The following is an 11615-nucleotide window of genomic DNA, read 5'->3' as shown; positions in this document are numbered from 1 at the left end:
CATTAACATCTTTTACATACAACTAAGGAAACTGTGAACGCGTGTGACTTTACACTGAGGGAAAACGGGCTTTGCGCAGGCCCCAAGAATAGCGGAAGGATCCCTGACCGCTACGGCGCGCAGTTTACTCACCACTTGTAAATTCTCTATCATACTCATATATCAGGCCATATGGTTCGCTCGTCATTGTATTGCAATCGTAGCGCGCGTGCTCCCACCAACAGTCGAACTCCTCTTTGCTTTGGCTTATTATGCGTGCGTCTGACCATTCCTTTGTTTCCTATTGTTTCCTTTTGTCTCCATTGATACGTTTCTATAAATGTGTACAGCAGTCGTTGAAAATGGCACTTGAAAAGGCACTAAGTTACGACTTTGAAAAAAACAAATATCGAACGTTGCATATAATAGTTTGGGATGAATAAATACCTTTTACATTATAATGGTAGTAGTTAATGTAGAGCACCTCCTTTCTGTTCCTGCTTCCCATCATTTGGCAAAGCATTTTATTTATTTTTTTCATTTTTAACTATATTGTCATCGTTTGCATTGCTTATACTGCGTCTACCTTTTCCCTGATTTCTCGAACCGCTCCGTAACAATCGGAGCAATGAGCGACAGAAGTAGAAAAACACTGGATTTGTATGCCAGAGCTTCCTTGGCAACGCAGCGGTATCGGACGTTAGCATATAGAACATGGCCAACCGGTTGTTGGCAAGCTGCCGTTGACTGCACGAGTCACACAGCCGGACCTACGGTTGGCTCAGCCGCTTTTGTAGCGGCAAGAGCAGCACGAGCCTCGGTCACTGCAGCAGCCTCCGCTGGTGTCAGAGAGAAGACCGCCTGTCTCTGATTTTCTGTCTCGACGCGTGCGCAGCGACGATGAAGACGAAGTCGCTGGCTATTCCAACAAACAACGACAACTGACTCTCGCTTTTTTTTTTAGTAGACCAATCCGTTGGCTAGACGGTGGATAACATAGGCACTCGCGGCGAACTACCGGCACCGGTGGGGCGGATTTTGGCAGCCGAGTATTAAAGCAACAACACTGTATTGCACCTATTGCTATGGAGACGGCAAAATACGGATCTCATCCGAGTAAGGAGCACTAGCGGCGATGCATTGTCGTCGCTCTAACGAGCATCTCCTTGGTCGGCGGTTCGCCTAAAACCATTCGTAAAAAGTAAACCTAGCGAAGAAAAAAACAAAAGAAGGTGTTTCGGTTCGCTACCTTTGCCGATACTACCAATGCCTGCCTCATGATCGTCGTGGAACTTCCAATAATGCGTTCTTCCGAAGGATAGTAGCGATGATGACGAGCGACACTGACCAGCCACGCTATGGACCGATAACGTTTGCTGAAGCTAGTAAGTGAGATGTTTTGAGCATTGTGTGTGTGCGCAAATTGTATTATCACTTCCTCTGACAGGTATTTCTGCTCGTGTGGACTTCGCCATTTTGAAGAAAGTCAACCAGCCGAAAAGACAAACATGTATATAGAAAACAGGAATGGCAGCCTGTTGCTATGTGACAGTCGCAGATGTGAGTCGCCAATCAACACCTTTAGGCTAAGGTTGAACACAGAAGAAACGAATGCAATATCGTAGATATAATAGATAGTTATTCAGTGAAGATCCACAGCTTGGCACTATGAAAAGCTAACTTAGTAAATGGTCCACTAACAATTTTGAAGCCCGCTGTGGCGCTACTGTAAAAATTGCTAACCTGCTTTGTTTTTTTAAAAACTAGCCTTTTACAGTAAACTTATACCAGTTTGGATCTTTTACCAGGTCTCGCAAGAATATAGTATGACCTCGACAATCTCATATTGCTACATAGAACACACGTTTCGCTTAGCCTGAACCGAAACCTTCTATTAAAGAGCAGCAGCTTTGACCGCACAGTTTATCCCTCTTATTTACGCTACACAGCATGACTCACCGGCGACCTGGTCGCCACATAGCGATCATAAACGACAACGAAAAAGCATCTTGGTCACCGCCGCTTTACATCTCAGCGGCTGTAGGTAATAATGAAAAATTTATAAAAAAAGATACAAAGGTGAACAAGATTAATAGCAGCAAATGCTGCTAGAAGATTATCTTGTTATCTTATAGGTTTGTTAAGGGAGCCCAGATAAGCCCAACGAAGTCCTTCTTGGCAGTCTTTGAAACAATATCAAACGAACAGAAATTCCGCGGACGCGTCCACATGCTGAGAGAGGAATTACCTCGAAATAAATAGGCAAACGACTCACATGCGAGCTAGAAAGAGATAATGGTACGTGTAAGGCAATAAACAAAACCTTCTGAAGGTTTAGTGCATACTCCGGTGACCTTGTGGTTGCAGGCAATTGAAATTTGCACAGTTTCACAAAGGAATAAATAGCAGATACTTTGATCGTCCGACAATAATGATACTGCTGTCGTCGAATACTGCACGTACGACACTTCCGTACAACTTCGACTTTAATTTTCATCGTACAGATGTCCGACGTTATCATCAGTTTGATAACTTGTGCATGACATGTTGATGAGGCCAGCCCTTAATGATCACAAAGCTGACACCCATAAGGTCGCTGTTACTGTCTATCGAGCCTATTGATCTAACTCTGAATGATTAATTCACAAGCGACTTTATTGCATTGAAGTAGCACACTCTTGAAATTTAACTTAAGTTATAGAGCATGTATGAGTCATATACAGCATCGTTACATGTCTTGCGTGTATATAGCAATAATAAAAATGAGACTTCTTGGAAATAAAAGGCCGCTTAAGGAAGCACGAAAAAAATTGCCCTGTCATTGGCAATACAACAGGCCATATGTAAAGCTAATACGTGTGTGTGTCTTATTTTGACTTTGACCTACCAGAAAAGAGGATACCACAAGCGTATAGGAGATAGACTGCGAAGGATGGAACTAGAAAGCAGCAGAGTCATCTTCATCAGCAGCAGCAGCAACTGGGTTACTTGTGAAACGGGCCAACGAGTTTTTTTTTTTAGCTAATCGTGCCCAAGAGGTCTCTGCTTGTCCACATTAGATCAAATTTCGACTCTACCGAGCATCGCATGGACGTTGCATTTACTATGGACCGAATACGATGTCGCTTGAGTGGCATTCGGCGCACAAAATGAAGACAATCCAAGCACGAGAAAGGGAGCGTTTGATTAACAAGTGCTCTATCAGCAAATCGTAGACAAACCGAGACAGAAACACGAAAAATAGGTAATAATGATATTAGAAGAGGCAGAAACAGGGAAAAACAACGGCTCGTTTAAGATGCCAACGGTGCGTATTCCACTGCCGCTAGAGCCAGTGGCAGCTGGAGCAGACGGTGGACCTCGCTGAGACGACAAACGCTGGAACGCTTGAAAATGCGTTTGTCATTTTAACGAAATCTCCTCCCCTTTCTCCTCCTTTTCTTTGGTTTATATTTTCTATTTTTATCATGCGTTTAGTAGATTCTGTATCTAATAGGCGCACAAGCTGAATGAAAAAGCGTACAGCTTCGCTAACATTACCTGGTATTAATACACGCGTCTATCATCTCATCTGACAAAATAGTCAAACGCATGACTGTTGTGGCTGTGCACCTTTATGCCTCGAAAACTTGTCATCCGTAATAACTTATTTAAGGATCCAATTTTTCGTAAAAATGTCTTCAGTACAGCCGTGGCCTTGATAGATTATTGGCTCATGTCAAACGCTTTTGATGTGGTCAAAGCCCTTCCAATCTTCTCTATCAAAAATTATAGTTAACTCTATAAATAAACGCGACAGTATAACGTTTTTATTTAGGCAAAACAAAAGACACTTAACTTTTTAGCGTGTGACCCTATATAGTCCGAGGTGGTCCGTTCGCGTAATATCTTCTCGAAACGTTTATCCATTTAGAAAACAAGAGATTCACTCTGATTGCTTCACGTTTTCATTCAGGTTTCACTAACATAGGCCCAGACAGATGTAGAAGTTAGTTTTGCAATCGAGCGACAAACGTGAAGTCCGTCATGCGAAATACACTTTTCCACCTATTCAAATTAAATAGAAAAATACGATGATCGAGCATTGTTTACTGTTATTTTTTTAGTTTTAGTAAAATCTTGAGGTGGCATCGAATGATGCTACCTTTTTAATGGAATACTCGAAAAGATATGGTGGAATCTTTGCTTTGAAAAGACAAAGAAATTATGTGTTGAACTCAGTAAGATGGTACGAAAGGTTCTGATAACACGGCGAAATCGATAGCCATGTTTGACGAAGGCCATGGCGGCAGATTGCCGTTATAGCCTCCCTGTTTTTGATTGCCATAAAGCTTAATGAATCCGGAAAGCTTAAAAAAATCATGTACAACATTGGGAAAAAAAAACACAATTAACCGTAAGAGCAGAGGCCGCTCCTGACCAGCAACGTCACAAGCGTTAGCCGTGTTTTTCGCAAGGCTCACTTCCATATAATACCTCAATCGTGATGCTAACGATTTTAAAAAACGTTGATAAATATAGAAAAAACAAAGCTAAATGTACCATTAAAGTGTATTGAGGGATTACGGTGTTTTTCTAGCTGTCTGTAATCAACACTATTTGAGGGAGCACGTATGACGTATCTACTACGAGCTACCTATCGTCAGTGTTCAAAATGTTCGTTTGTTTTGTTTAACAGGATTGCTCGATAAGCAGCCCTTAACGATTATTGTGGCATCATCTGTAAATAATTCTATGCAAATTTCAATAACTCACACGTCTTCTATCCGTTCCTTCTTTTCCTTTATCTCAGTGCTAGCTTATGCTGCATTAGACATGTCCGTTTTGTAACAATAGAGAGTATTGGCAAAAGCCATATACGGCCGTATTTAAATAACCGGCCGTAATGATAGAGTGATCGGGTTAAACGAACGTCCTCTACCTATCATTGGATCGGAAGGATATACGTCTAGAATTGTGTGGGATACACCGAAATAGGACAGTGTCTTGGCAACAGTCGTACAGAACAAAAAACCCCCGTGCACACAAACCTGGTCGGATCAGTTGAGCTTCGTCTTTTGGGGTTGCTACTCGTGTCGTGAAGAAGAAACTTCCTCTGCTTAGCACCCGTCACTCTTACGGTACGATACATCCGGAAAAGGTTTCGATACGAAAAACCTGCCTTCGACGATCAGGTTCTTTTTTATCATTTTCACTAGACGCATGAATATCTTGTTGGGGTGGCGGTGGTGGCGGTGGCGGCGGCGCCAGAGGCGAACTCTTCCTGCTCCAACGGGATGTTTGTTTGGTCCGACGTTTCACAAGAGACGAGCTGCTAGGTAACTTAACTAGTTAGGGTATGTTTAGCTTTACAACAATACACGTAGGATTCGTCGCTTTTGTATACCGATGATGCTGTCAGCGATGCATCCACTTCTCTGAGATTGCTATGCCACTGACACACACGTGCGGGAAAGTCGTAAGCTTTTTGTCGGAATCCAGTGAGCTCCTTTAGCTGACAAGCTTTCTGATATCTTGTTTACCAATTGTCCTAAGCAATAAAAATCGTCTCTTATTTTTCGGTACTAATCAGTTTTCATGGTGCTGCCTCTGAACACTATGCACTTTTCTTGCTAAAAAAACGTATCTGCGCAAGGTCTGTGACGCGTTTCGATCGATGGGTGCAGTCCGTCTGTTAAGCGTCAGCCGCGGTAGTGGTAATGGTGATGATGATGGTGGTGGTCGCTATCGTTACCAACGATGGCGGTGACCACTCAGTGACTACTGCTGCTGCCCCCTGGCAACAAGCTCCGCCCCGGCTCAGCTTGCGTGCGCCTCCTCACCGTATTTAACAGCTGAAACCGACACCAACGTACAAAGAGAAAGATAGCAATAAAAATCAAGACCATCGTAACAATAATTACGGGGGCATTCTATAACCCAGTAACTCGGTCTGATGACACAGCTGCAGGTTGTTTTATAAGACCCGAATTAAGCTAATATTAAGCTGCTTACTTCAGTAAGAAACTCTGTATCTGTAACGTTTTATACTCCATAAACCTAAGGTTCTATGCTGGAGATTGAGGAGAGGCAGCACTGATGTAAAAAGGCGTTTGTAGTGCTTGATAAACCAGTATCGAAGTAATACATTGGTGTCTTTCTACCCCGACGTGAGCAGTGCAAGAAAAAATGTTCGGTTTCTTTGTTGTGGTAAAGCCAATTCCCTGACAATTTTTTCCGAGCAAATAAAGCGCTGTAGTAGCATTTGCCAATCGCACCAGAGCTTGCGCGCTTTTTATTATCTAGAATTTTCAATTTAGACCACACTTCACCCGGTGCTATTATAAAATAAGGTCAATCACGGATATTACGTTGACGGTCGCTGCTGTGATATATCAACACTGCAACGGAGCCGGTTGCCTCTGAAGCTGTTCGCGAAGTGCATTTTTCGGCGTATCTTCGAAATGGACCACGAGTGGAGCACGCGGATGGCAGGGGCAGACTACTGCAGTAGTCTGCACCTTGTTATTTATACTGCATAAGCTATGCAGCAAAACGGAACCCTTATCTCCGCCATCATGGGGCTGCTTTTAGAGAGAAGCTTATAGGTGGTAGGAAAAAGGAGGTGTGTCTAGAAAGGGCGGTGACGGCGTCGGCGGCGGACGCAGCAGCGCCGACAACGCATCAGCGGACAACAACAGCAACAACAACAGCAGCAGCAGCAGCACACACACACACACACACACACGCAGACACACACGCACACGGGCGATAAATATGAGCAGAGGGTGCATAACGACCGACTTATGCCTTCTTTCGTTTGTATTTGTCCCTCCGTCAGAAGGAGTATCCGTCGTCGTCGAGTGATGGGATAGAAGAATGAAGACACCGCTAGTGACACCGTCATTGCTAGCACTTTTGCTGCTGGCACATCCATGACGACCATCAGCAGCGTCCTGTTGCTGGTATTTCGAAAGCCACCGACGTAAGGTTGTCGTCGTGTTGTAGTTGGGTGTCGCCATATGAGAGCACAGACGAGGGGAAAAGCTTGATGACAGATTGCAAACTAGTAAATTTGAATCCGATGGCATATTAGGCACGATCATGACTCAGTACGCACTAATATCTTCATTGGAATAGAATTCAGAAATCATAAAACATACGACACCTAAATAAGTTACAAGTCACGCTCGACAAACTAACAAACGCAAGAGCGTTTGCTACTGATCCTACCGGCAAAGTGCGGAAAAGTTAAGCTGCATTGTTAAGAAACATGATTAGCCAGACTCAGTACAGGTCTGCCTGTCAGCAGTATGGCGAAGTTGGCTGCTCACAGACGACCATAGTTTGAAAATTCGATAACGAAGAACTACTACTTATTTAAAAGATCCGCATGAGTGACTAATTTTGTCACCTTATATTATATAAAATAGTACGCGTGCTAAAGAACCGTCTTCGAGACGCCAAAATACGTGTTGATACGGCGGTTATCTTTACGTATCGAACTATTGTATCACTACCGCTGCGTCTCTCGTATGACCTCGCTGAAGAATCGAGGATCTTAGCCGTTTTATACAGCTCGAATTTTTGCCAAAGTTCTTTGCCGAAATACATTCGTATAAAATGCGATTATGGAATAAACTTTATATAATAGACAAAGGTAAATGCATTTTACTGAATTGGCTTAATGTACCTAGAGCCAATGTCCTCTCGTTCAGAGGAATCCCACACAGAAAATCTGCCATTCAAACCCTTTTTGGTCTTTCTTCTGATAATTCACATTTTGCTAGACTTTTTAAAAAAGCCTCAAGTACACACTTTTAGTTAAGATGGTTACGGGAGTTGATAAGCACGTGTAAACCTAATCGAAAGAAACGTGAGCTAGTAGACCAGCGTTGATGAAAAGACCCATGTTTATTCCATTACAATTGAGAACTCTAAAAGGCTTATTATTAAGCTTTCAGTGGTTAGATCCACTTAAAAATTTAATCTAAATTATTTTAGCCCAGGTTTTACTATCTACTTAAAGTTTTCGATGCGTTGAGGCCAGAGAGAACGAACGTCAGCGACTAGAATGCAGTCGCAATGAAGAGCTGCCTACGGGCAAATGAAGAAACAGATCTTTAATTATTTTATGATTTATTGCTCAAACTACACTAACGGCAAAAAATTAAATGACTTCATTTTCTAATCGCGTCTTATTATATTTGGCATAGTGAAAAATTGAGTATTATTGTCAGTTGCGCAATTATTTTCATAGCCACTATACGTAACGGCGATTTTACGCTAATTTAAGCTAAAAAAAGTTTTTTAGAAAATATAAAATTTCTCAAGCCCAATGATCCTCGTCAGTAAATAGTGGCCCGTTTCGCGACGCTGATCATATATATGAGAAAGCATATTCTAACGAGTACTTCTATATTAATGTCCACGCTGCTAGGATATAGTCGCGCGGTGAGTTAAAATATTCCTCTGTTAATCAGAACAGAGACGCGTGACGAAACATAAATTGTAGAAAAAATTGTAAGCTTCAGAGCAAATGGAAATTTCAGATGATAAAAGTTCGATTTTTTCGTGTAAACCCTGCAAGGAAAAAAAATACGATCAATTCGTTAACCTCTAAACACAATTTTCCCATTAATCTTAAAAAAACTATTTGAAAGAGCAGGGGTACTGGGTTTAATCTCGTGCGCATCACACGTAGACACCGAACGACATTTAGTTGTTTTGGTAATTGATTGTCAGTCTTTTTTTAGTAACGGTGCCAGAGTGACTGCAAGTACCAAAGTCCTATTTCGATTCAGTTGATCGATCTCAGGCATCAACGAGCCCGTAGCTCTTGAGCAAATACATCAAGCTATGTATCTTGCTTCGAAATTCTACGAGTTCCTCGGAGTTCCTCAACATGGCGCGTGAGTACTCTGCGCAGCCGACTGAAAATAATGTCCATCGTCCATGCCTGGCGTGATCTCGTTTTAGCAACTGCAAAATCTTGAACGGAAACAATTATCGCCAAGGGGGCTGAGCAAACAGAGCGTCTTCTGCGATGTTTTATAAAGTAGTATTAGTGCGTACGGTCTACTCAAATGGTAATCACAGCTGTGTGGACAAACTGGGGAAGACATTTTGGTCAAATCACTTTGATAATACAAGTGGTGTACCTTTTAAATGGCGTCTGACAAAGAAACACATGTAGTTCACGGGCTTTTTTTTCACTGATTATTCAAAGCTCATGTCGTCTAAGAGCTGCTGCGATTCGGAGCGTTAATGCTTTTAAAATAAGCGTTCGCCGGACATTTTATATATCTCAATTTTTCACTAATGGAAACGTGAAAGTGGTTGTCATCCTTTCCAAGGGCTTTCTCCTGATAGTGCGAGAAGATAATCTAAGTACAGCTCTTCAATTTAATATAAGATTATTTACGGTGCAGAACGGTATGCGCACATGTATGCGTATCGTCTATAAATATCTGTATAGGTTATATTCGATCCGGAGCGCTGAAGTGCTTGATTTCCTTCAGACGCCAATGGTCCGTCGAGCAATATCAGCGAACCGCATTACATTACAGGTACCTATCGTGTGCCACACCTCACTGTCGTCCACCGATATCGAGCCACTTTATTCCGTTTTAGCTGTATTTCGGCCTGTTTCTATTGCCTACCAGCGTTTGTAATGGTGCTTAGTTTGTTGTTATTGATGTTGCTTTATCGAGAGGAAGTCATCTCCAGGACCCACTCGCCCTCTTCCCCTAGTGCTAGCCGCGCGCATACACTTGCCATTTTCTGGTATCCAGCTGCCCCGTATAATCGTCTTCGTTTTCCTCAGGCATACGACAACTTCGCCAGATTCACTACAGTGACCAAGGCGTCGTTTGATCGGGACCCTGGAGCACCGGAGCACGGCAGCTTCGATTAAGCTCCTCTTCTTCGCCGTTCTTCTGGTTCTGTTCTGTATTTTCTGACCTCTCGTTGTCATCGTCGTCGTCGTCGTCGTCGTCGTCGCCATCCATGCCATGGCCGTCTCTCTCCGTGTTCTCATTTCTTTTTCCGTTAGATATCGCTGTCGCCGCGAACGCGCGTCTACTATCTCTGCTTCGTCAGTTCCGTTCACTACGGCCACCAATGCTGCTGCTGCTGCTGTTGTGGTTACTGCTAAGTTGAGATAACTTCGCTGATATACATACGCATGCACACGCACCATCATCACCATCGTTGCCGCCATCTCTTCTACATCGCCGTCTCTGTCTTCCCCCCTCACTACAACGGCGGCGGCGGCGGCGGCGGCGGCAGCGGCAGCGTTTCGGTCGCCACTGGCGCTACGGCCGCTGTCGCCGGCATTTGCGCGTTTCTATCCGTATGCTTTTTCAACGAAAGCGTGTATGTGTATATCTGGTTGTAAGTACATATATATATATATATATATATATATATATTTGCGTTTAGTGATGATAGCTGCATGAAACAGAAGATCCTCCCGTGCGTCGATGTCGACGTAAGCTGGCCTGATGCTGCCGTCAGTAGCGGGAACGGTGGTGGCGGTGGTTTCTTGCGTTGGTAGATTTCGTTTCGGGGTTGGACGTTGTCTCCGCCACCAAAGATTGCAGACTCTTCGGACGTATTCTTATCGTCGTTTATTATCGAGCGGCTGTCGCCCTGTTCGTCCGTCGGTTTGTTTGTCCGCCCTTTCTTCGCGATGCTCGCCACGATGTACGTGCGTGCGTGCGTGCGTGCGTGCGTGCGTGTATGCGTACTGCCGGAAAAGCCCTTTTTTTGGTGCCGTTCTCAACTGGCTATTTCTTTTTTTCAAAGAGACTGGGCGGCTCGCGATATCTTGGGCATCATCTTTCTTGGAACTGTCGTTTCTTTGCATTGTGTGACACTCTCGATAGCACAGTGTTTCTAAGACTAATTTTTTGGAGGCTATTTTTAGTACTGTTATAATAATGTTGATTGAAACTTATTTCTCTTCTTCTGGCATTCTTATTGAGTATATTACCGTCATTTTAATAACACTTCAGTACCAACGTGTTTTATCCCTGATGAAGGGTTTATATTTTTTTTAAATTGAACGTTTCTTCTGGCGCCGGAAATTTTTTTCGTTCAAGAGAGTTTTTCGTTCAAAAATGTATATACCTATAGTTTGTCATTTGCGTCTTCTACGACTAAAGTGTTAGTACCTCTCGTTGATCATCGAATGAATTTAAAGTTCTTCTTGCGCTGCTGATGCCCAACGAAGATGTCCCAGAAGGTTATGGTCTGGGAACCCTTTAGCTGTTGTTGTTGTTGTTGTTTTCTTGCTTGCTTTATAAGGCGTTTCGTCGTATATTAAATATCAGGTACATACCTTGAAACTTAATTCCGTTTGAACGTCACATAAGCAGAATCTTTTTTTATGAGAATCCACTTATTATAATAACCCATAAGAAGAATTCTTGCTACTGGTACAGCATATTCGTTCTCCTCTTGCCTGTTCCTCTGTCTGTGCTGTGTTATTCGTAGCCCCGTTGGAGTTTCACTGTAACGTATCTGAAATGCTGCCGTTCCGTATACCGTAAGCAGTGCTTGTAGCAGACGACGTTTTTATTTTTGGCAGACCATCCTCGTGAAGAGATATCGTGAAGCAAAGCGAATCGCGTGCTGTTAAGCGAGTAAGATTC

General features: G+C 43.1%; 1 long non-coding RNA gene across 1 annotated transcript; it reads right to left on the bottom strand.

Annotated features, from left to right (window-relative positions):
- Nucleotides 1–8080: 8080 nt before the first annotated feature.
- On the bottom strand, nucleotides 8081–10198 carry LOC111266275 (uncharacterized). Its single transcript, XR_002683994.2, has 2 exons — nucleotides 9120–10198; nucleotides 8081–8949 (listed from the first exon to the last, which is right to left on the bottom strand). It is a non-coding gene; the product is annotated as an uncharacterized LOC111266275 (long non-coding RNA).
- Between the last annotated feature and the right edge of the window lie 1417 nt (nucleotides 10199–11615).

Source organism: Varroa jacobsoni, unplaced genomic scaffold (assembly GCF_002532875.2).
Source record: "Varroa jacobsoni isolate VJ856 unplaced genomic scaffold, vjacob_1.0 scaffold_112, whole genome shotgun sequence".
In the NCBI taxonomy this organism is placed as follows: domain Eukaryota; kingdom Metazoa; phylum Arthropoda; class Arachnida; order Mesostigmata; family Varroidae; genus Varroa; species Varroa jacobsoni.
This window is presented reverse-complemented; position numbering and strand designations above follow the sequence as displayed.